Source organism: Muntiacus reevesi, chromosome X (assembly GCF_963930625.1).
Source record: "Muntiacus reevesi chromosome X, mMunRee1.1, whole genome shotgun sequence".
Taxonomy (NCBI): Eukaryota; Metazoa; Chordata; class Mammalia; order Artiodactyla; family Cervidae; genus Muntiacus; species Muntiacus reevesi.
Window position 1 is genome coordinate 30,843,711 of NC_089271.1, and position 25,098 is coordinate 30,868,808.

A 25,098-nucleotide genomic window follows, 5' to 3' on the forward strand; every position below is an offset into this window, starting at 1 on the left:
AACACAAAATCTTTTTGGAGAAAAGAGGGAATTGATTTAAAATACTTAACATATGTTGTACTAGTGGATGCTGTTAATTATAAAAGCACATATACTGTATGTTACTCAATTAGCCATAAATTTATTCTTACATATTGAATCATAACACAGCTGAGCAAAATAAGCTGCACTCATAACAATTTACATTTTTTTGTTATATTACCTTTTGGGAACTATGTATCTGTGGTATGTAAGCTTTTAAATTGAAGTATAATATACATATAGGAAAGTGTTCATATAACTATAGAGATCAATATAGTTTTAAAAAATGGATATACCAACTAACCCTTGTCTATATCAAAGGAATAGAATGTTATTAGAAGTCCCCTCAAAACCCTTGCAGGCACTAACTCCAAGTGTAATCAGTATCCTGTCAACTTTTATTATTTTGCCTGTATTGAGCATTATGTATATGGGGCAACCCACTCCAGTATTCTTGCATGGGAAATCCTGTGGACAGAGGAGCCTGGCGGGCTACAGTCCATGTGGTCCCAAGAGTCAGACATGACTTAGTGACTAAACAACAACACTGCCTTTAAATGTAATGTTTACAATCATCATCCATGTTCTGTGTAGATTATCTTCTTCTCTACATAGCACTAAACTGTATAAAATATATCTCTGTTGGTGGACATTTGAGTTGCTTCCATTTGGGGGCTGTTCAGCTGATTTTTCGTTTGTTTTTGCTTCAAGTTGACAAATATTTATTGAGGGTTCACTAACTTCCAGGAACTCAGATAGGCATTCTGATCAAAGAGAAATGAGTTATGTACCTTGCCTTGAGGATCTCATAGTCCATGAGAGGGAAGAAGCATGTAAATCTAGGACTATGATAGAATATTGTGGAGGACAAATTATTTTCTGGATATAGAAAGGTATAGAAGATGTGTCAGAGGAGATAATGGTCTACCTGGGTCTAAAAGCATGAAAAGGGATTTGATTCACAGCCTGTGCAAAGACGGGGCACTGAGAGAACGACAGTTACACTAATTCCCCAAACTGGATCCGGTTATTGGATTTATGTTCCTCTATACTCAATTTTGTTCTTTGATGTGAGCTAGTCCAAAGTCTACCCGAGGCACATGAGAAGACACTGTCTTCTTTTTCTATTCTCCAAACAGCAGATTCTATAAAAACCCAAGTCCTATTTTGGGCTCCATTGAAAACTCAAATCATATTATGTCATCATTGCACTCAAACTTTTCTATTGCTTCCCAGTTCATTCACATCAAAAGCAAAGTCATTAAAACACTCTATGAGGGTCTAGATCTGTGCTGTTCAATATACTAGACACCTTCACATGTGGCTACTGAGCACTTGAAATGATGTGTGGGAAATTGAGATGTGCTGTGAGTGTAAATTGCATACTGGATTTCAAAGACTTAGTACAAAAAAAAGTTGTCTCTGTACCTTCTACTCAATTTTTCTGTGAACCTAAAGCTGCTAGAAAATATACAACTATTTTTATGGGGGAAAGGGTGGAGGGGAGGGGTAGATTGGAGGTTTGAGATTGACATGTATGGACTGCTATATTTAAAATAGACAATTAACAAGGATCTATTGCAAAAAATAAAAAGATAAACCTAATAAAAATAAAAATATTTCTAAAGTATTAAAAAATAATATAAAACATCTCATTAGTCCTTTAAATATGTACAAGTCAACATGATAATATTTTTAATATACTGGGTTAAATAAAATAGGTTAATTTCACCTATTCTTACTCTTTTTTACACGTGACATTAGAAAATTTAAAATTACATGTGAGGCTCACTGTACTTTTGTATGGAAAAGCACTGATCTATATAATCTGCTGATCCCCTTTCTCCTTACTTGTCCAACTTCATGTCCATCTTCTCTCCCTTTCTCTTATCCTTCTTGAGACCTCAGCTTGTGTACTTGCTGTTTTTTCCTTCCTAGAATGACCTTCCCTCACAAATCAAGCATGACTGGTTTCCTCAGCTCCTGCAGGTCTCTCCTGATGATTCCACTTACAATCACACCTCTTCTCTCTCCAATTTCTGTTCTTTCTCCCTAGTCAATCTTTCTCTTTAGTACTTAAAACATTCCTGGTGGCTCAGTTGTAAAGAATCCACCTGCAATACAGGAGATACAGGAGACACTGGTTTGATATCTGGGTTGGCCCCTGGAGAAGGAAATGGCAACCCACTCCAGTATTCTTGCCTGGGAAATCCCATGGACAGAGGAGCCTGGTGGGCTACAGTCCATGGGGTTGCAGAGTTAGACATGACTGAGTGACTGAGCATGCCCAAAACAAAAAAGCATTATAATTTGGTTGTTTTGTATATCATCTATCTTACACAGGAAATCAAACTTTCTGAGGGCAAAGATTTTCCCTGTTTTATTTACTACTCTTACCCTTGCTCCTGAAATTATGCCTGGCACAGAAAACATGTTAAATAAATAACTGTTGTGTGAATGAATGAATTTGGCCATCATTCTTTTCAATCTTATATGCTTTTCTGTTTCAAAAGAATTGTTCCCATTTTTTGCAATACTGACTGTAAAACATAATCTAATTTACTCACCCATGTGCACTACAGTATTTCACCAAATGAAATAGACCTTCACTTGCAGGTCATATAACATCACTGTGTATACTCCCAGGATGTGGGTTAGAGTAAGGAATGCTGCTGATTAAATGATGACATTTATTACTTAGAGGTTTTATTAAGAGATTGTTCTTTAGGTTTATATATATATATATATTTTTCTCTTGAATATGCATAAAAAAGTCAAGTATAAGTGAAAAAATTGGTGCAGTGTTCTTCAAATTTCCTATTTAGACTCTGAGTCTCCAATACCACTATTCCTTTTAGAGCAGTGGTCCTCAGCCTTTTTTGGTACCAGAGACCAGTTTCATGGAAGATAATTTTTTTCATGTACAGGAGTGGGGGGGAGGGGATGGTTTCTGGATGACTCAATCACAGTACATTTATTGTGTACTTTACTTCTATTATTATTACATCTGCTCCTCATCAGATCACCAGGCATCAGATCCCCTCAGTTCAGTTCAGTTCAGTCGCTCAGTCATATCTGACTCTTTGCGACCCCATGGACTGCAGCATGCCAGGCCTCCCTGTCCATCACCAACTCCCGGAGTTTACTCAAACTCATGTTCATTGAGTCGGTGATGCCATCCAACCATCTCATCCTCTGTCGTCCCCTTCTCCTCCTGCCTTCAATCTTTCCCAGCATCAGGGTCTTTTCCAATGAGTCAGTTCTTTGCATCAGGAGGCCAAAGTATTGGAGTTTCAGCTTCAGCATCAGTCCTTCCAATGAATATTCAGAACTGATTTCCTTTAGGATGAACTGGTTTGATCTCCTTGCTGCCCAAGGGACTCTCAAGAGTCTTCTCCAACACCACAGTTCAAAAGCATCAATTCTTCAGCACTCAGCTTTCTTTATAGTCAGATCTCATAACTGATGTCTTTTTCCATGCAGTGTCATCTTCTGTGACATCACGGCAGTATAGCATTTCTTAACAGGGCTCTTCTACTGTTGCTTGGATTTTCTTCTAAACCACATGTGCCCTGGCCACCAGAAATAGTAAAATTCACCCAGATTTCAGTGACACTAATATGGTAAAATGTGCTGCCTAGAATGAATGAAATTTGGTTAGTTTGCATAGTCTTCCACCACTGATAACAACGAATAACTCAAGTTCTTTTGGCTGCTACCAAGCTGCTGGCTATTTTAGGATTTAAAAAAAAAAGGTTCATAATGTAATGACAGTTTACTGTTACTTTTAACTGCTTGTAATTATGAACAAATATTATTATTGGCATTATCTGCCTGATATGCTTAAGCTTATTTTCTGTTAATAAAGTCGATAAAGACTTGGCATTCATTTCCAGAGGGACTAGTGTTTGATTATATGAGTTTTTGCCAATAACAAATATTTTGGCTTCTCTTATACATGCAAAGTAAGGATATCTACACCAATGTATGATGCTGAAATGGTTGGCTATTGAAGTATTCAGGATTTAGGGAGGAAGGGTTAAAGGATGAAACTGGTGAAGTGGCTCAAAGCAGGGCTACGGAGTGGAGAGAATGTTTTGTTTTAACCTCTAGGTGATGAGCTACTTCAATTTTTTGAGTAGAGTGAGATTTATTTCATCCATTCCTTCTGGTATTCTATGATGAATGGATGTGGGTAAGGGTGGTAAGACAGAGAGTGAGGAACTGAAAGCAAGCAGGACCCTGTGGGGTTCCTGGCATGAAAGACTTTTTGTATTCCCTTCCCTGCATTCCCAAAGTGAAGTGAAAGTCGCTCAGTCCTGTCCAATTCTTTGTGACCCCATGGGCTATAGAGTCCATGGAATTCTTCAGGCCAGACACACAGAACAATATCTTTGAGCTCTTCTGCAGAACTAAAATCTCCATCAAATGGAAGATGTTAACTACTTGATGAAGCACTCTTCATAACGAAAGCTGAGTGCCGAAGAATTGATGTTTTTGAACTGTGGTGTTGGAGAAGACTCTTGAGAGTCCCTTGGACTGCAAGAAGATCCAACCAGTCCATCCTAAAGGAAATCAGTCCTGAATATTCAATGGAAGGACTGATGCTGAAGCTGAAACTCCAATATTTTGGCCACCTGATGCGAATAACTGACTCATTGGAAAAAATCCTGATGCTGGGAAAGATTGAAGGCGGGAGAAGGGGACAACAGAGGATGAGGTGGTTGGATGGCATCACTGACTCAATGGACATGAGTTTGAGTAAGCTCCGGGAATTGGTGATGGACAGGGAAGCCTGGCGTGCTGCAGTCCATGGGGTTGCAAAGAATCAGACACGACTGAGTGACTGAACTGACTAACTGAACTGAAGCACTCTTCATTCCAGAGAAGGTCATGGTTCAACCATTATCACTTGATCCAGATAATCTCTGGATTTAAGGGATGCAGACCTGCACAATAGTGTACTCAGTCGCTCAGTCCTATCTGACTCTTTGGAACCCCATGGACTGTATTCCTTCAGGCTCCTCTGTCTCAATAGGTTTATCCTGGCAAGAATACTGGAGTGGGTTGCTATTTCCTTCTCTGGGGATCTTCCTGACCCAGGGATTGAACCTGCATCTACTGTGTCTCCTGCATTGGCAGGTGGATTCTTCAGCATTGAGCACACATCAAGGTCTAAATCATGAAGATGTAGCAAGGGAAAAGGAAAAGACAGAATGCTTAAAAGGTAGGAGATTCAACAGGATTTGTGGATGAAAGGAGAGAGATTAGCATTAGTAGCTAAAAATTATTAAGCATTTTCCATATGGCAAAACCTTCCTGGTGACTCAAAGGCAAATAATCTGTCTGCAATGCAGGAGACATGGGAAACGAAGATTCAGTCCCTTGTTCCAGAAGATCCCCTACAGAAGGAAACGACAACCTGCTCCAATAGTCTTGCCTGCGAAATCCCATGGAGAGAAGAGTCTGGCGGGCTATAGTCCATGGGTTTGCAAAGAGTCTGCAGCCACTGAATCAAATATCAAGTTGTCACATTACTACTATGAGATGAATACTAGTTTTTCCTCATGTACAGATGAAAGAAAGTGAGGCTTCACATTTTGCCCAAGATCAAACAGCTGATAAGTGGTCAATCCAGTATTCAGTACTGGGTCATCTAGGTTCAGTACTGGGTCACCTGGTCTAAGAGTGATCCCACCTTATCTGGCTGAATAGATGGCATTTACTCCAGCTGAGTACATTTAATTGTACTAGATATTTTGGGGAAATTACTAGTTGAAAAAAATAGATCTGGAGCTCAGGAGAGAGAGGAGAACAGGAATCATGAACTTCAGAGTCAACAGCAACCAGTTGGTAGATAAAACATGGTAAATTAGCCTTTCAACTTTGAATAATGGACAATTCTTCCACCTGATTATTTCAATTAAAAACACACATTAAAGAAAAAAACCCATTTAAATTCATTCACTGATTTCCTGTGTACAGGTCATTTGTGGCTCCTGCCTCTCCCCCAATTGCCTTACTTTGACATGGAAAGCCAAAGAAACACCTAGGGTGTTCTTCTGGGTCTCCCCAAAATCTACACAGGTCTGTGAAGGAGTTCTTCAGCTCAACAAATACTCAGCTGAAGGAGAACATAATTTTCCCATGTTGCAGTTTTCATACATTGTTTTAGTGATTACTTAGAGAGATGTAAGGGGAGATGTAAGGCAGGTAATGACTCCCACCATAAACACTGCACTCTCCACAAAGCTAAGCATTCCATTCCACCTGAGACCTCTCTCGCTCTTTTATTTAACTGTATAGCATAGGGCATTATATTAAATATCTTATAATCTATAATGGAAAAGAATCTGAAGAAGAAATAAATATAGATGTATATATGTACAACTGAGTCACTTTGCTGTACATGTGAAACACTGCAAATCAACTACATGTCAATTAAAAATGGAAATATATATATACAATAAAATACACGATACACATAAAATTACACAGTACACAAATATATATATATACACACAATAAAATATGCAAATAAAAATGTCTAGGGAAAGTCTATTATGACTTAAAGGGGAAAAATAAGAGGTGAAATATTGCTTTTGAGTACTTATAAGGTAGAAATATTTGAATGGGCTTCATCTATAGAGAGTAAAGATTTTCTGAGATGTGAGCCATAATAATACATTCTAGTCCAAGGTCACCTGAGTCCTCTTAACATTGATCTGGACATGGGGTACCAAGGAGGTGGGAAATCTCTGATGGTAGATGGAATACCACTGCTTTTGTGCTTGGGCTTAGTCATGTCTGACTCCTTGTGACCCCATGAACTGTAGCCTGGCAGGCTCCTCTGTCCTTGATTCTTAGCAAAAATACTGGAGCAGGCTGCCATTTCCTATTCCAGGGGATCGTACCAACCCAGGGATCAGCCCTGTGTCTCTTGCGTCTCCTGCATTGGTAGGTAGATTCTTTACCACTAGTACCACTTGGGAAGCCAATACCACTGCTGCTTCTCAGCAAACCTTAGGAGGAAGAGGCTGGTCTTGACTGCTGGCAGCTTGTTTTAAATATGGGGTAGCACCATTTTTCCTCAGACTCTGGAGTGAGAAGCAATTCTGAAAGAGGAGCAATCCCACTATAGATATCTTTTATTTATTCAGAAGTTCTAAGCTGGTTCAAATCTTTGGGTCTAGGTTTCAAGGGTATTTGTCAGTCTACCTCACCTTTGTCTCTTTCCACTCTTTGCAAATCTTTGTCCCCTTTAGTATTTGACTCTAAATCACCTTGCACAGTGTCCCATATACTGAGAGAAACCTTATTTCTATTGATCTTCCTCATCTTAGCTAAGTAAAATCTTGTCAAAAATCTCATTACATTTGTAAAACCTAGACAGATGGGTAAGGCTTTTCTCAACCTACCTCTAGAACCTAATAGTTTCAGGGAGGAATAAATCCAAAATACAACAAGTAAAAGCTCAAAGAATAGGAAATATTAATATGAAACAAATGAACACAAAGTTTCAAACCTAGACTAAAATTCTAAAAGCAAATACCTCCACTTCTACTTCAAACACACCACTAATTAAGTGAATAGTTTTCTAATCCTTTCAAAAATATCCAGCCAAGAATAAAAGTGGTGGAGATGTACTTGTTCACTGTAATTAGGACTTTTATATTTAATTGGGATCAAACTCTACATAAACATTGTGTACCTGTTTTCTTCCTTTAATTACTACTGTGAATATTTGCTTAGGTCATTGTTTATTATTTGAAAAATTGATTTTTATGATCTGAGTAAAAAGTCACATATGAGTACACCACATTTTACCATTGTTTTTTTATTTGGCATTTAGTTTGGTTCCAGTTTTTCATTATAATAAATAACCCTATAACAATTACATTTGTTCATGCATTGTGGCTCATCTATCTGTTAATTTCCTGAGAATAAGGAAGAAAAGTTAACAATGAGAATACTAAGAATATAGACTCATATTGGTAAATTTCTTTGCAATGCTAGTGGTAACAATAGTTTGTCATGGACTTTTTTACATTTTTTATTAACAGAAAAGCTAAACAATTTTGTAAATGTGTATATTTGCCATTTCTGTTTATACTCTCAGTCATTTGCTGTGTCTATTGCCCATTTTGCCTCAGTGTTTTCTTATTTGCTTGTAAAGGCTCATTTCACTTTATCTTAAAATATACTTATTGAGAATATTTTATAGCTTTCATCTTTTTAAAACATATTTTTGTTTCTTTCTAAAGAAAGCACATCGATTTCTTGGTTATTTCTCTCACTGATACTACTCTGAAAATTGTGACCACCTGACAACTGCTTGGATATCTGCCTTTATTCTGGATCCTTACATATTCATTAAAAAAAAAAAACACAAAAACTAAATGCTTCATACATTTTAAATTTATATAGTTGAGTTCCTGACCTTGAAGGGTTTTTCAGAAATTGATATTTTTTTCCCAGCACAATCTATTCTCTATTGATTTGTGGTGATTTCATTATATTTTGTGTTTTATATGCAATAAGTTTCAGTTTGCAGATATACCATAGATTTTTGTGACAGCAAGGAACCACTTCAACCATTGCAACATGAAAGTATGTCTAATTCCTGGTAGGTTAAATCCTCTCCTACCTTAGCTATTTTAATTTATGTACTACGAGTATCATGTGGTAAAATTACAAAATAAATCTCATTGGGGACTTTGATAGGGATTCCATTAAATCAATAAATTAATTTGTGAAGAACCACTGTCTTTCCAGAATAAATCTGCTAATTTTTCTATGTTTACAGTGCATTTGGACACGGAGCGTATCTGGGACTCATCTGTGTACTATAAATAATTAAGTATGTTTTCTAATTAACCTTCAGCATCAGTTTGAAAGGCAGTGACTTGCATATGATTTTATGGATATTAAGTGTATACTAGTTTAGGAAAGTCTTAAGAACTACCAGATAGAATAAATCATCACTTAAAAAGTAAAAGCTTTGGCTAAGCTATTTGCTATAATCTTTCTTTTCACACAATGTTTGTGGAAAACTTTTTCTTGATGACTTAATTTTTTATAAAGAGTACAGCATATTCTTTTCAGGTATAAAAACATTTGATAGTTATTTCTTGTCTAGGTTTGTTTTTTATACTTTGAAAAAAGAAAAAAAAGATGGTGCCAACCCACCGGGGCCTTGTTATAATCTGCTTTTTCAAGTGCATGTGTTTTCTGAAATTTCAAAAGCCTCGGTTTGAAGTTTTAAAAGCTGCAATTTGAATTTATGTATTCAGATGATTGCAGAAAAGCGAAGGAACAGAGTTTGCATTTCCAGGCTTGTCTCTTGACAGAACAGTTTAAACATGCTTTATATTGGCATTCATTGCATGAAGTGTTATTTCTTTGTTTACCTACTCGCTTAATGCTTATGGTAGGATTTATTCAGGCATGTGGTAGTAATAATAATGAATGGGATATTTAACATTACCCATCTGCAATTAAGTGCTAAATATTTTACTTTTAGAGGCATTTCAATACATTTAGCTATTTTTTTTTTAAAGAATGGTTTCTGTTTGAAATATTGGCTCTGTAGCCGTTTACATTATAAATGCTTTTAATACAATTGAAGGAAGTACATATTATGATAGGGAGAGATTTGCATAATCAAAAGGAAGAGTTACTGATGTGTTGCAAAATTCAATGACTTTAACATTAACTCTTAATGAACATTTTCTGTGGGGATGCTCTTACGATAAGTGATAAAGACTATCAAATCACATGGCATGATTTTAGAGGAGGAGGATCTAGCAAATGTTTCAGCCAAACGCTAGATATTTACACATTGGAATCCCTTTTGCCACTCAATACATCATGTGTATTGTCTTCCTAATATTCCCAACAAAGAAATTGAAGCCTCAGAGATTTATATTCCAGATATATGCAAGTATAAGGTCACTCCCTATCCCATTTTCCAAATGAGAAGTTCCTCCCTAGGTTTCTAATCAAATATATCATAGAAACTTTGGAAAGTATAGATAAGATTATCACCTGTCTACATATAATGCTCAATTCATTACTTTGATTGTGCATACAATTTTAAATTATATAGCATATTATATTAGAATAAAGTTCTATTGGAAAGTTCATTCCAAGCCACAAACACACATTTACATAACAGAAGAAAGTTTTATGTTATGTAAGGATAGTTTTTCTTTTCTCTGTGCCATATGTTCATGAGCTACACGATGCAACCACTTATTGAGTTGCTCTTAAAATAATCTTTTCAGAATTTGTTTACAATGGCATTCAACTCATGATGTGATGTCATACCACCAAAGTTGATCACTACTTCTGTTAAATTTGTTTTCTTCCTGTTACTTTTTCTCCTCTACCAAGTGACTTCTACAAGCAACCAAAACAAGCATCAATTGAGATTAAGTAAATACGTCTTTCCCAGACAGTGCTTTGCTGTTTTCAGCAAAATAAAACAAGTGAGTATCTTATAATTTGAGAAACTCCAGAAAGATCTAAATATAAAAGGTATCACTTAAGGAAGAAAAGAAAAAAAAATCATGTTTAGGGACACATTAAATTCTCCAAGTCATAGTGTCTATAGGATGTTGTTAGCATCAGAACCCAGCCATTTGCCATTCATTCACTTTGCCTACAGTTTTTCCCTTATACAAATGAAGTGCAGCTGAAAGGCTTAACATATCAAGGTCCTCAGGCATTCACTTCTCAATATTAAGGAAAATATTAGCAAATTGCAGATAGATGTGAAGAACGAGAAGGAAAATCGTGGAGCTCAGCAGTGAGAGCTTCTCAAAGGAAAAAAAGAATTAGTTCAAATCTAAGCCCTGAAAGCTATTAGTTGAACATGTGAACTTGGGCATTTACTTAACCTTTATAGGCCTCGATTTCCTCATCTTAGAATGGGAACAATAAACACTTCACAGTGTGGTTGTTTGGATTAAATTTGCCTTCAGAAACTCCAGTTTCAGCATACTGCTTCACTAACGGTATTCAACAAAAGGCAGAGAAAATAAAAAGAACTTTTTTTTTTTTAAGGAGATCTGGATATTGAAGTGCTATTTCTATCTCAGAATTTTGCCTAAGCCAACATACTTATATACAGAAAAGTATTTATAAAGCATGTATGAGTACACAGGGAGACTGTTTGAAATTCAGCTTTTTGATGAGCCAGTTGACAGTTCTATTTCTTTCTTCTGACAAACTTCCTTGACAAATTTTGGGAAGTTTAACAGTTGGGAAAAGACAATTAGAGTCAAAATGCCAATCTATGAGTAAACGCGCCACCAGATGCTGCTACTGATATTTAGTCGCTCAGTCGTGTCTGACTCTTTGTGACCCTATGGATGTCCCACCAGGAGCCCACCAGGCTCCTCTGTCCATGGGATTCTCCAGGCAAGAATACTGGAGTGGGTTGCCATTTTCTTCTCCAGGGGATCTTCCTGACCCAGGGATTGAACACATGTCTCCTTCATCTCCTGCATTGCAGGCAGATTCTTTATCCCTGAGCCACCTGTGAAGTTCAGATGTATGATTACAATGTAGAACTATCAAAGTCCTACTAGTTTCCAATGATGTGACAGTGAATGTAGGTAACAATCCTAGCCCTCACGGAGCTTACACTCCAGACAGTGAATAAGATAAGGAAGTGAAATACATTGATTCTGGCAGAGCAGTAAGTACTACAGAAGGAAAAAAAAAAATGAAGCAAGAATGGAATATTGAGTGGAGCTGGAGAGTGGTTGCAATTTTGTGAAGGGTGATCAAAGAAGGCTTCATTGAGAAGGGGTATTTGAATAAAATTGTCATGGTAGAGACTGACTGGCTACTTCTCCCCAAATCTGACTCTCTTCTCGTAACCCTGAAGCTCATTGTCACGCCCCATCCTCTCTTGCCAATTGGTGTGACTACATAACTGAATTCTAGCCAATGGAATGGATGCAAAAGTGATCGTCACTGATTCCAAGCCTGGCTCATAACCTCACCCCTCATAAATGATATTCCCTGTTCTTTAAGACTTGATGTTTTCAAATTGGGGTGCCGGAGAAGACTCTTGAGAAGCCCCTGGACAGCAAGGAGATCAAACCAGTAAATTCTAAAGGAAATCAACCTTGAATACTCATTGGAAGAACTGATGCTGAAGGTCCAATACTTTGGCCACCTGATGCAAAGAGCCGACTCATTGGAAAAGACCCTGCTGCTGGAAAAGATTGAGGGCAAGAGAAGGGGGCAGCAAAGGTTGAGATGGCTGGATGGCATCACCTGACTCATTGGACATGAGTTTGAGCAAACTCCGGGAGATGCTGAAGGACAGGGAAGACTAGCATGCTGCAGTCCATGGGGTCACAAAGAGCCAGACATTACTTAGTGACTGAATAACAACAACATAGAAAAGCATAGCGATTTTGAAAGCCACAGGTTAAAAACATCAGCGTCGCAAAATCAAGGTAGACTAGGTCCCTGATTCACAATTTGGAGAGGGAGTTGTTTGCTTGCCGATCAGAAGCAACTTCTAGAGTGGTAAGCCAGTGAAATGTAGGGCTTCTATTTTAATAACAGCCTGAATTAAGTTAGGTATTAAAGGAAATGAGGGAGCCATCCATGCAAATATCAAGCGAAAAGAACACTGTAAGCAAAGGAAATAGTACAAAGGTCCTGAGGCATGAGTGTGGTCAGAATGATGCCAAAACAACAACAAAAAAATGGGGGGAAAGGTTTGGAATGGAATGAGAGAATAAAAGACTAGTAGGAGGTGAAGTAAAAGAAAAAAAAAAAAAGGATAACAACCAAATCTTAAGAGATTCTACCCAGGGAGGGATATATGTAATATTATAGGTTATTTGTGTTGTACAGCAGAAACCAACATGACGTTGTAAAGTAATTATTCTCTAACTGAAAAAAAATTAAAGAGATTCTACCTAGAATCTCAATAGTTTCATAATTCATATTTTCTAGCAAACTCAGTCCTTGGACAAAAATAAATTCTAGAATAATCTTTCTTGGGGATCTCAGTTTGAACTCTTATTCAATCCTACTTTAATAGGTCCAGTTGACTGAATCCTAGCACTTCTTTTAGATTTTTGTTGTGTGCTGTCTACAGAGGTGCTGGAACAGATTTTGGAAAACAGTGAGGATGCTTTGGACTGTCATCTGTCAGCAGCAGAATGACATAATCTATCAGTAAAGTTTGTAACAAAGCCACTGCCATCTGATGAAAGATGCAATGAAGAGTGAGTGACCCTAACTGTTCTGCTTTCAGTCATGGCTAAGTTTTCCCCTTCCAAGACATTACAAAGGAGAGTGGAAAAAGTTGGCTTAAAACTCAACATTCAAGAAACTAAGATCATGGCATCTGGTTCCATCACTTCATGGCAAATGGAAGGGGAAAAAGTGGAAGCAGTGACAGATTTTATTTCTTGGACACCAAAATCACTGCGGACAGTGACTGCAGCCATGAAATTAAAAGACACCTGCTCCTTGGAAGGAAAGCTATGACAAAACTAGGCAGTGTATTAAAAAGCAGAGACATCACTTTGCAGACAAAGGTCCATATAGTCAAAGCTATGGTTTTTCCAGTAGTTATGTATGGATGGACCACAAAGAAGGCTGAGACCCGAAGAATTGATGCTTTCAAATGGTGGTGCAGGACAGGACTCTTGAGAGTCCCTTGGACTGCAAGATCAAACCAGTCCATCCTAAAGGAAATCAACTCTGACTATTCATTGGAAGGACTGATGCTGAGGCTGAAGCTCCAATATTTTGGCCACCTGATACAAAGAGCTGACTCACTGAAAAAGACCCTGATGCTGGGAAAGACATGTCAATATATGACAAAACCCACTGCAATATTGTGAAGTAATTAGCCTCCAACTAATAAAAATAATTGAAAAAAAAAAAAAGATTGAAGGCAGGAGGAGAAGGGGACGACAGAGGATGAGATGGCTGGCAGGCATCATCGACTCAATGGACAAGTGTTTGAACAAACTCCGGGAGATAGTGAAGGATAGGGGAGCCAGCTCCCAGTCTCTCAAGCTAGAAATCTGAGAGGCATCCTTGATTCTTTCCTTATTTTTCTCTTCTTAACCTTAGTTTTTTCACTTCTTTTGTAATTTCATATTCTTTTTCTGTTACTCAGCTTTGTTCTGTGGGTTTTACTGTGACTTTTATTTCTGTAACTGTATTTTGAATTCCTCAGGGTACTCGTAATTTCCATCCCCAGTTAAATGTCATCTATTGTCCAGTACTATGTACATTTCCACTGGAATATAAATACATCATACAGACAAGGAAAACCAAAGTTCCTTTGTGACAGAGAAAGGATATATTTTTGCTCACTACTTTCATCCTGGAAAAGAAAGGGCAAAGGGTGCTTCTCATGATTTATTTAAAATCTGCACACAACTCCAGGTAAATTCTTCAGAAATGCAGATTACTATTCTTTAAAAAATACAGCCACAGGAGGTACAAGAATACTTTTATTTCCTCAAAGAGTCATTCTTGAAGTGTGGTATGGGCAACCCTGGGGATCCCTGAAATACTTTCATGGGGTCTGTGAGGTCAAAACTATTTTCATAATGATACTGAGATATGTGCTGTGTTCTCTCTCATTCTCTTATGAGTTTTCCAGAGGCTGTGTCATGGGTGAAATGGTAACAAGATGAATGCAGAAATAGATGTAAGAATCTGCTCTCTTCTCTTAAACTAAATATTAAAGATACTTTTAAGAATGGAAAACAATGTCATTATCCTCACAATATTTTCTTGTGAAGATAGTTACTTTTCATAAGACATTTATTATTTAAAGTAATATAAAGTGGGTTACTGATACTTTAATGGAATTAATAAACGAATACTTTAAACATTTCTCAGTTTTAATGTCAAACATGGTAACCCACATAAACAAAACTGCTTTGGAGTTCTGAATAAGTTTTTAAAGTATAAAGGAGCTGCTGCTGCTGCTGCCAAGTCACTTCAGTCATGTTCAACTCTGTGCGACCCCATAGACGGCAGCCCACCAGGCTCCCCTGTCCCTGGGATTCTCCAGGCAAGAACACTGGAGTGGGCTGCCATTTCCTTCTCCAATGCATGAAAGTGAAAAGTGAAAGTGAAGTCACTCAGTTGTGTCCGACTCTTCACTACCCCATGGACTGCAGCCTACCAGGCTCCTCCATCCATGGGATTTTCCAGGCAAGAGTACTGGAGTGGGGTGCCATTGCCTTCTCTGATAAAATAGTCCTGAGGCCAAAAATTTTGTAGAACTGAATAACCAATGTTTAAGAGTTCACCATGATTTTAAAAAAAATCAGAACTCAGACAGGTAAATAACACAATAAGAAAGGAAAATGAAAACAATCCATTAGGTATGAAGAACTATAAGAAAGGAAAATGAAAACAATGCATTAGGTATGAAAAACTTTACTGTCAATGACTATGATTAGCGTCTACAAATTTGCCAGTGAATTTACAAAAGACAGAGGAAGGTAAAAATGTGGGCCAAGCACGATGAGGTTCAACTTTTAGAATTAATGAATTGCCTAAATATCTACTGTGAGTCTTGAGACTGAGTGACTAGGGTATCTTCAAAAGATATATGTGCATGCGTGCTAAGTCACTTCAGTCATATGTGACTCTTTGTAACCCCATGGACTGTAGTCTGCCAGGATCTTCTGTCTATATATATATAAAACTTTGAGATTATAAAACACTCAGGCAAGTTGGCCTATTGTTAATTTAACATTTTTTAATCATGAAATATTTGAGTATCCACGATGTACCAGACATTGTTTGTCCTACATGATAGGTGGTTACAAAATGTCAACAGGCTAATAGAAGATGCAGACATGTACATAACTGTGTTTTAAAATGTGATACCCACTGACGTGTAGCTATGACTTCAACAAATATTTACTACATATCTGCTAAGTTCTGGGCAGGGTGCTAGGTGGTGGATATTCAGTGGTAAACAACACAGACCCAGTCCTTATCCATACGGACCTTATAGTATGATGGGTAATATAGACATTAAGCCAATAATCATATAAAATTATATTAATGCAAACCATGATACATGTATGAAGAAAAAAATTAAAATTATGAGAATACTCTTATGAACTTTCAACTAAGAACTCTCATAGATATGCTGCATGTAAAGGCAAAGGCACATTAAATTCTATTTCCTACAAGGAGATAGTGTCAGTGGTCAGACAAAGTTATTTCACTTTTGGGGAACATGTCTAATTTTAGAGTAAGATGTGTTTCCTCTGAATATATATTTGAAGGATTTAATAAACATTATTAACTTTATTATATGTGATGAGGGTAAAAGCAGAGAGAAATTGCTGATAGTGCTGGGAAAATAGAAAAGAAGTAATTATCATCATAACCATTTTCTTCCACCTCATCCTCCAAGAACTTTTAAAATTTTCTCAGAAGACCTAAGTGAATATCTATTGGTTTATTGAATGGAAGCATGTGGTCTAAGAATAACTGTATTGTAAAAGTAGTTTGGGATGTAATCTGTCCCTAAGGAGAATTAGGAGTGGATCTCATTTAGAGTCAGGTGGGTATGGTGGTTGTCAGAGTGAGTCCCTCTCAGTCAGTGACATTGAAGCTGAGCCCTGAAATATAAGGATGACTAGATGAAGCATAAAGGGATAGGTTCAACACAGAGAAATCAACTTGCAGGACAGAAAATACACAGAAACTGAAAGTAGACCAGTGTTGTTAAAGTGTGGTGAATGAGGAGGAGAGTGACAAGGGGATAAGGCTAGAAGTAAGGGCAGAGGCCAGGAGGCCATGGTAAGAACTTAAATTTTATCTTAAGTGTAATGGTAAACCATCTACTAAGGGTTCTAGGACCTCACATGGAGAAATGACCTCTCAGGAGCCTAGGAAATATACTCATTGGATGAAAAAGGAGGCAAAACATAGAAAGAGGAACAGTAAAGACAAAAGTGTGCCAGTGTAAAACTCCATGGTCTATTTGATGTTTACATAGTGAAAGCCTGTGGAAAGGGACTGGCGAGAGAAGGTACTAGAAAGGTAGGTTTGGGTCAGATTCTGAAGAGCTGAACAGTCTTGCTAAGGTTAATACATTCCCCCTTTAGTGGCAGAGAACCATTAAAGGTTTATAAGCAGAGCTATAACAAGATTCTGTTTGTATTCTAAACAATATGCTTATTAGTTGTTAAGGATACATAATAAAAGTACTTAATTAAATGGGTTCTGTAAATGTACTAACATTTGCTGAATTATCCTTGGGAATTAAAATTTGATCATGGATGATTTCATTAGTGAATTATTAATTCTACCTTTCACATCAATGATTAAGTTCAGTAAGCACTGAGTACAGGACACAGAGGAAATGAGGAAGTCTACCTAATAGATTATTCAAGATTAGTTTTGACCCATAGATTACTACATTGTAGCTAAGCACACTATTAAAAATAGGAGAATCTAAGTGATACCAGATATTTTAAAAATAGACTTAGTCACATATGACAGAGTCAATGCACTGTGAACTGCAATATATATTTTCCGGTCCTGGGATTAATAGAAAAGGCAGCAGACTGACATAACATTGAGAAAAAAACTGTCGGTAGGTTTATGAAGATTGAAGATAATTTCTCTCTCTTCAGTAGAAGAAACTACCATTACTTTCGGGCTGAATATAGGAGAGAATTGCATTTCTAGTCTCTAGAGAGAATTGATGGTTTCTAAGAAGCTGTCATATCATTTCTTCACTGTATGATTCAAAAAGCAAAGTATAATGAAAAATGAGCAAAATATATAAAAGGCCATTCTGTATTAAATATTACATATATAAATATACATAGTACAGTTAATATGAAGAAAAATAAGATTACCTGCCTTTCAAATAAGCAAAAATAGCCATACCTAAATTACATGGGGCAATGAGAGACATATTGAAACCATGTTTTCTTTTTTTAACTATTAAAGAAAAGTCACACAGACACAAAGTATAATAGTATAATGAGTTTTCATTACCCACCATCGAGATTAAACAATAGAGGGACCTAGCAGGTTACAGTCCATGGGGTCTCAAAGAGTTGGACACAACTGGTGACTGACATTTTCACTTTTGTTATATTGCCAAATCTGCTTCATCCTTCATCTATACTTCCCATTTTCTACTGTTTGTGTTTTTATTTCCAACTTTACTGAGATATAATTTACATACCATATAATTCACCTATGGTAGGTGCATAATTTAATGGCTTTTAGTAAATGTGTAGAGTTATATGCATTATCACGACACGTTCCTCACTTCTTTCTTATTTCATTGGTTTGAACTCCAGTACAATATTGAATGCTGAAGTACTGAAGGAAGATATATTTGTCTTATTCTTGATCTTAGGGTGAATACATTGTTTTTCACCATTATGAATGATGTTAGTGACAGGTTTTTCATAGATGGCTTCATTATGTTAAAGAGATACTATTGAATTTTTTTGAAAATTTTTATCATGAAACAATGTCAGATTTTATCAAATGCTTTTTATATATCTATTGACATCATCATTTAGATTTTTCCTTTTACTGTTAATATGGTATGTCACTTTCATTATTTTTGAATGTTAAACCAACTTGCATTCCTTGAATAAACCTCACATGGTTACAGCATGTAATCTTTTTTCTATGTTCTAGATTCAGTTTGCTACATTTCTGGTAAGGACTTTTGTGTTTACGTTCATCAGGGATATTGGTCTATAGATTTCTTTTATTGTAATATCTTTGTATAGTTTAGATCAGAGTAAATTCATTATTAGAGAATGAGTCAGAAGTTCCTTCCTCTTATTTCTGAAAGGGTTTGTGAAGGACTGGTATCTTTTAAAAAAACTAGTTGAAATAAATCCCAAGTAAATTATCTGGACCAGAGCCTTTCTAGTTGGAAGATTTCAAACTCCTAATTCACTTTCTGTACTTGCGTTTAGGTTTTTTTTTTTTTTTTTTTTTTAATTTAAATTTTCTACTTTTTCTTGAATCTGTTTTGCTAATCTATGCCTTTTTCAGAATTTGAACATTTCAAGCGCTTCGAAGAGATTTTTGGCATAGAGTTGTTCATAGAGTTACCTTTTAGTCCTAATTTCTGCAGGGTCATGAGTGATACTCCCTCTTTCCTTTATGATTTGGTAATTTTTCTTTCTTTTTTCCCCCCTTGATCTGTCTAGTTGGTTTCCATTTTCAAAATCTTTTCAAAGATTAATGTTTAGTCTCATTGATCTTCTCTATTCTTATTCTGCTTTTTATTTTATTGATTTCTACCCTAAATTTCCATTAATTCCTTTGAGTTTGGTGTGCTATTCTTCTATTTTCCTAAGGTAAAAGCTTGAGTTACTGATTTGAGAATCTTAACCTTTTCTCACATAGGTGTTTAAAGTTTTAAATTTCCATGTAAATATGAGTTTAACTGCATCCCATAAATTTTTACATGTGCCTTTTTTTTTTTTTTTTGGCTGTGCTGCGTAGCATGTGGGATCTTAGACTCCTGACCAGGGATCAAACCTGCACCCCCTGCATTGGCATTGCAGAGTCTTAACCACTGGACTGCCAGGGAAGTCCCTACATGTCCTTTTATCTTTATTTAGTTCAAACTATTTTCTAATTCCATTAGAGATTTATTTTTGAATCCATGGGTTATTTAGGTCTTATTTAATTTCCAAATATTTTGGCATCTTCCACATTTCTCTTGGTTGTTAAATTCTAATTTAGTTCTGATGTGTTAGGAGAGCATGATTTTTATGAATTCAAAACTTTAGACTAATTGAGATTTGTTTTATGACCTAAAATATGATCTATCCTTGGAAATACCCCATGGGCACTTAAAAAAATGCATATTCTGCTGTCATTTGGTGGAATATTCTATAAATGTCAGGTCACAGTTGTTGATAGTGTTCATCAGGTCTTCTATATCATTGCTAATTTTATGTCCAGTTGGTCTGTAAAATACTGAGTGGGGTAGGAAGTTTGCAATAATTATTGCTGAATTGTCTGTTTGTCCTTTGAATTCTGTTAATTTCTGCATCATGAAATGTTGGGCTTTGTTGTAATTATATATACATTTATAATTGTATTATCTTCTGATGAATTTACCCTTTTATAATTATAAATTTCCTTGATACTAGCAACATTTTTAATGTTTTATCTTAAATTCTGTTTTGCCTGAAATTAGCATCACCATTTCATTTTTCTTATGGATACTATTTGCATAGTGTATATATACACAAATACTTCAGAGCCAAAGATACATAGTTTGAAAGTAAATATATATATATGACAAGATGGCCTGCCTGCAGTTGCCTGGGCAGGAGAAGCTCTTCAGTTTCCTGCGACATGAAGGATGTGTTGTCTGCTTTCCTGCTGCCAGCTTTGCTGCTCCTCCCCAGCGCCCCTGGTCTTCTGCAGCTCACTCACCCTTGGGGCCTCGGCCAAGACACGTCTAACAATCCTGCACTGCTGTCCACTGCACGGTCCAGCTACCACATCCCTGACTGTTTATTCGCACCCCTTTGCCCTTCTCTGCCACCAATCCTTCACACTAGTTCTGCTTGCCTGTGCTGAGCCACGTTTTACTGTTCTTCTAACCCACAGAAGTACCTATAGAAAAATAGGGGTACTTTTTCTACCTTTCTACCTTCTGTCTTCTGCCAGACAGAAGTAACGTGTCACTGTGTTTCAGGAAGACCTCCAACAGAATTTATAATTATTGTATATGTAAATCTTAACCAATTGTCTTTTACACAGAATATATTTGGGTCATTTTTAATATCCAGCTATAAATATCTTCTAATTGGAATGCTTAATACACTCACTTTTAATGTAACTACTTATATATTGGAATTTAAATCTACATTTCGGTAGTTTTTTACATCTCACTTTTTTGGGTTCCTTTGTTTATCCTTTTTTTCAAATACTGTCTTCTTTTTAAAATACACATTTTAGTGTACAGTTTTAACTCCTCTGCTTTAAAACTATACTTTCAATTTATTTTCTTGGCATTTGTTCTAAACACTACATATACATACACATCAAGCAGGATTTTTCCCAAGGATGAGAGGATTTTTCCATATTCTCAAATCAATCAGTGTGATATATCACATTAACAAATTGAAGAATAAAAACTGTATGATTATCTCAATAGATTCAGGGAAAGCTTTTGACAACATTCACATCCATTTGTGATAAAAAACTCTCCAGATCATGGGCATAGAGGGAGCCTATCTCAACATAGCAAAGGCCATATATGACAAACCCACAGCTAACATCATATTCAACAATGAATAGCTGAAAGCTTTTCTGCTAAGATCAGGAACAAGACAAGGATGTCCACTTTCACCACTTTTATTCAACACAGTTTTGGAAGACCTAGCCATGGCAATCAGAGAGGAGAAGGAGATAAAAGGAATCTAAATTGGAAAATAAGAAGTAAAATTGTCACTGTTTGCATATGACATGATACTATATGGATAAAGTCCTAAAGATGCTACCAGAAAACTACTAGAGCTCATCAATGAATTTGGTAAAGGTGGAAGATAAAAATTAAAACAGAAATCTGTTGCCTTTCCATACACTAAAAAAAAAACACCAGGAGAAGAAATTAAGGATCAATCTAATTTATCATCACACCAAAAAGAATAAAATACTTAGGAATAAGCTTGCATAAAGAAGCAAAAATCTGTATTCTGAAAACTACAAGATACTAATCAAAGATATCAAAGATGACACAAACAGATGTAAATACATACTGTGCTCTTGGACTGGAAGAATCAATATTGTCAAGATGACTATATTCACTCAAAGTAATCTACAGGTTCAATGTAATCCCTATCAAATCACCAGGGATGATTTTTTGTTTGTTTGTTTTGGAGATCTAGAACAAAAAATCTTAAATTTGTTTGGAAACTCAAAACACCCTGAATAACCAAAGCAATCCCAAGAAAGAAAAATGGAGCTGAAAGAATCAGGCTCCCAGACTATACTACAAAGACTATACTACAAAGCTACAGTCATCACAACAGTATGGTATTGGCACAAAAAGAGACACATAGGTCAATGGAATAGGATAGAGAGCCCAGAAATAAACCCACATACCTATGGCCAATTAATCTATGACAAAGAAGACTAATATAGAGTGGAGAAAAGACAGTCTCTTCAATAAGTGGTGCTAGAAAAACTGTAAAAGAATGAAATTAGAACATTCTCTAATATCATACATAAAAGATAAACTCAAAATGGGTTAAAGATCTAGATATAAGACTGGATATTATAAAACTATTAGAAGAAAACATAGGCAGAACACTCTTTGACATAAATCACAGCAGGATCTTTTTAGGTCTACCTCCAAGATAATGAAAATAAAAACAAAAATACACAAGTGAAAGTTAACTAAATTTGAAAGCTTTTGCACAGCAAAGGAAACTAAAAACAAAAAGAGAACCTACAGAATGGGAGAATATATTTGCAAATGATGCAACTGACAAGGGATTAATCTCCAAAATGTAAAATCAGTTCATGTAACTCAATACCATCAAAGCAAACAACCCAATAAAAATAGGCAGGATACTTCCCCAAAGAACATATACAGATGACCAGCGAACCATGAAAAGATGCTCAACATTGCTAATTATTAGAGAAATGAAAATCAAAACACAGGTATGATAGGTCCTACATATGTTAGAGAGCCCATTATCAAAAAGTCTACAAATAATAAATGCTGGTGAGAGTGTGGAGAAAGGGGAACCCTTCTACACTGTTGGTGGGAATGTAAATTGGCACAGCCACTATGGAGAAAAGTATGGAGGTTCCTTAAAAAAGTCAAAATAGAGCTACCACATGCTCCAACAATTGCACTCCTGGGCATAGATCTGGAGAAAAACATATTTTGAAAAGATACATGCACCCCAATGTTCACTGCAGCAGTATTTACAACAGCCAAGACATGGAAGCAACCAAAATGTCCATTGACAAATGAACAAAGATGTGGTACATCTATACAGTGGAATATTACTCAGCCATAAAAAGAATTATATAATGCTATTTGCAGCAACATGGGTAGACCTAGAGTATCATAGTAAGTGATGTAAGTTAGAGAAAGTCAAATATCATATGATCACTTATATGTGGAATCTAAAAAAATGTACAAATGAACTTATTTACAACAGAGAAATAGACTCAAAAATTTATAGTTACCAAACAAACAAAGGGGAGGGAAGGGTAAATTAGGAGGTTGGGGTTAACATATACACATTACTATATATAAAATAGATCATTCATAAGGACCTACTGTATAGCACAGAGAACTCTACTCAATACACTGTAATAACCTATATAGGAAAAGAATCTAAAAAAGAATAGATATATGTATATGTATATAAATCATTTTGCTGTACACCCAAAACTTACACAGCATTATAAATCAAATACACTCCAATATAAAAATAAATGCTTTTCAAACTCAAACAAAAAAAAAAACAAAAAATAAAGATTATATGCACATCTTAATTTATAATAATATACTCAGATGAAAACTATTTTAACTCACTCCTGTTATGATAGCTATTATCAAAAAGACACAAAGATTACAAGTATTGGCAGGGATGTGGAGAAAAGGTGGGAATGTAAATTGGTATAGCCATCACAGAAAAGAATACAGCAGTTTCTCAAAAAGATAAAATTAGAATTATCATATAGTTCAGCAGTATCACTTCTGGGTAAACATCAAAAGGAAATGAAATCACACTCTTGAAGCAATTATTTGCACTTTGAAGTTCATTGTAGCATTAACCACAAAAGCCAAAACATGGAAGCAACCTAAGTGGCCCTTAACGGATGAATGCACAAAGACAATGTGATTATAAAGACACACACACACACATATACAACCGCAACGGAATACTATTCAGTCATAAAAAAGAGAAATTCTGTCACTTGTGGAAAAATTTAGAGGACACTGCAGTAAGTGAAATAAGTCAAATAGCATATGATCTCACTTACATTTGGAATCTAACAATAACAAAAAAAAGTTTAACCCAGAGAAAGGGAGTAGAATGATGGCTGCCAGGGCCTAAGGATGAGGAAAATGAGATGCTGGTCATAGAATACAAACTTTCAACTATAAGATGAATAGGTCCTAGAGATCTAATGTAGAGAAGGTGACTATAGTTAATAATAATGTATTGTACATTTGAATAAGTTAATTAGCTTGATTGTAATGATTATGCAAGGTACACCTACATAAAAATACCACACTGTACATCTTAAATATGTACAACTTATTTGTTAATCATACCTGAAAAAAACTAATTTAATTCCACTAAAATACAGAAACTTTGTTTTTTTTCCCTCCTTCTCTGTGCTATCATCATATTTGTTTGATCTATTTATAACACAAAAATACAGTATTATTATTTTTATGCAGTAACATGTCTTAAAGGGAATTGGAGAAGAAAAGGGAAATAAATATTTGCATTTGTATAGTTTTTTACATTTTCCTACATATTTACCAGTTGTGCTTCTCTTCATTTATTCTTGTAGATATGAATTACTAAATGATATTTCTTTCAGCCTGAAAGAGTCACTTCAGCTTTTGTTTGTATGTCAGGCCAGTGACCAAGAAATATTCTTAATGTTTGTTTGAGAAAGTCTTCATTCACTTTCATTTTTAAAGGATAGCTTTGCTTTATCTCGAGTTCTTATTTGATAGTTTATATTTTATTGTTTTCCTTTCAGAACTTTGAGGAGGCAGTTCCACTGCCTCTGGCCTCCTTTGTTTAAGGTGAGAAGTTAGCTGCTAATCATATTATGTTTCCTTGTACAAGATGAGTCATTTTTTCTCTGGCTGTTTTCAAGATTTTTCCAGTTGTGGTTATATGTCAGTACTTTGACTATTATGTTTTCAGGTGTTTATCCCTCTGGGTTTCTTAGTTTGGAGCTTATTGAGCTTCACCATATTTGTGAAGTGATTGACGATGATTTTTCTTCAAATAATTTTTCCACCCTGATCTCTTTCTTTTCTTTCTGGAACTCTTA

The 25,098-nt window shown here is 35.9% G+C and overlaps 1 protein-coding gene across 2 annotated transcripts in view; it reads right to left on the bottom strand.

Moving 5' to 3' along the window:
• The window catches only part of DMD (dystrophin), a 2,163,935-nt gene that overhangs the window by 828,170 nt on the left and 1,310,667 nt on the right, over positions 1–25,098 (bottom strand). The window lies entirely within an intron of this gene.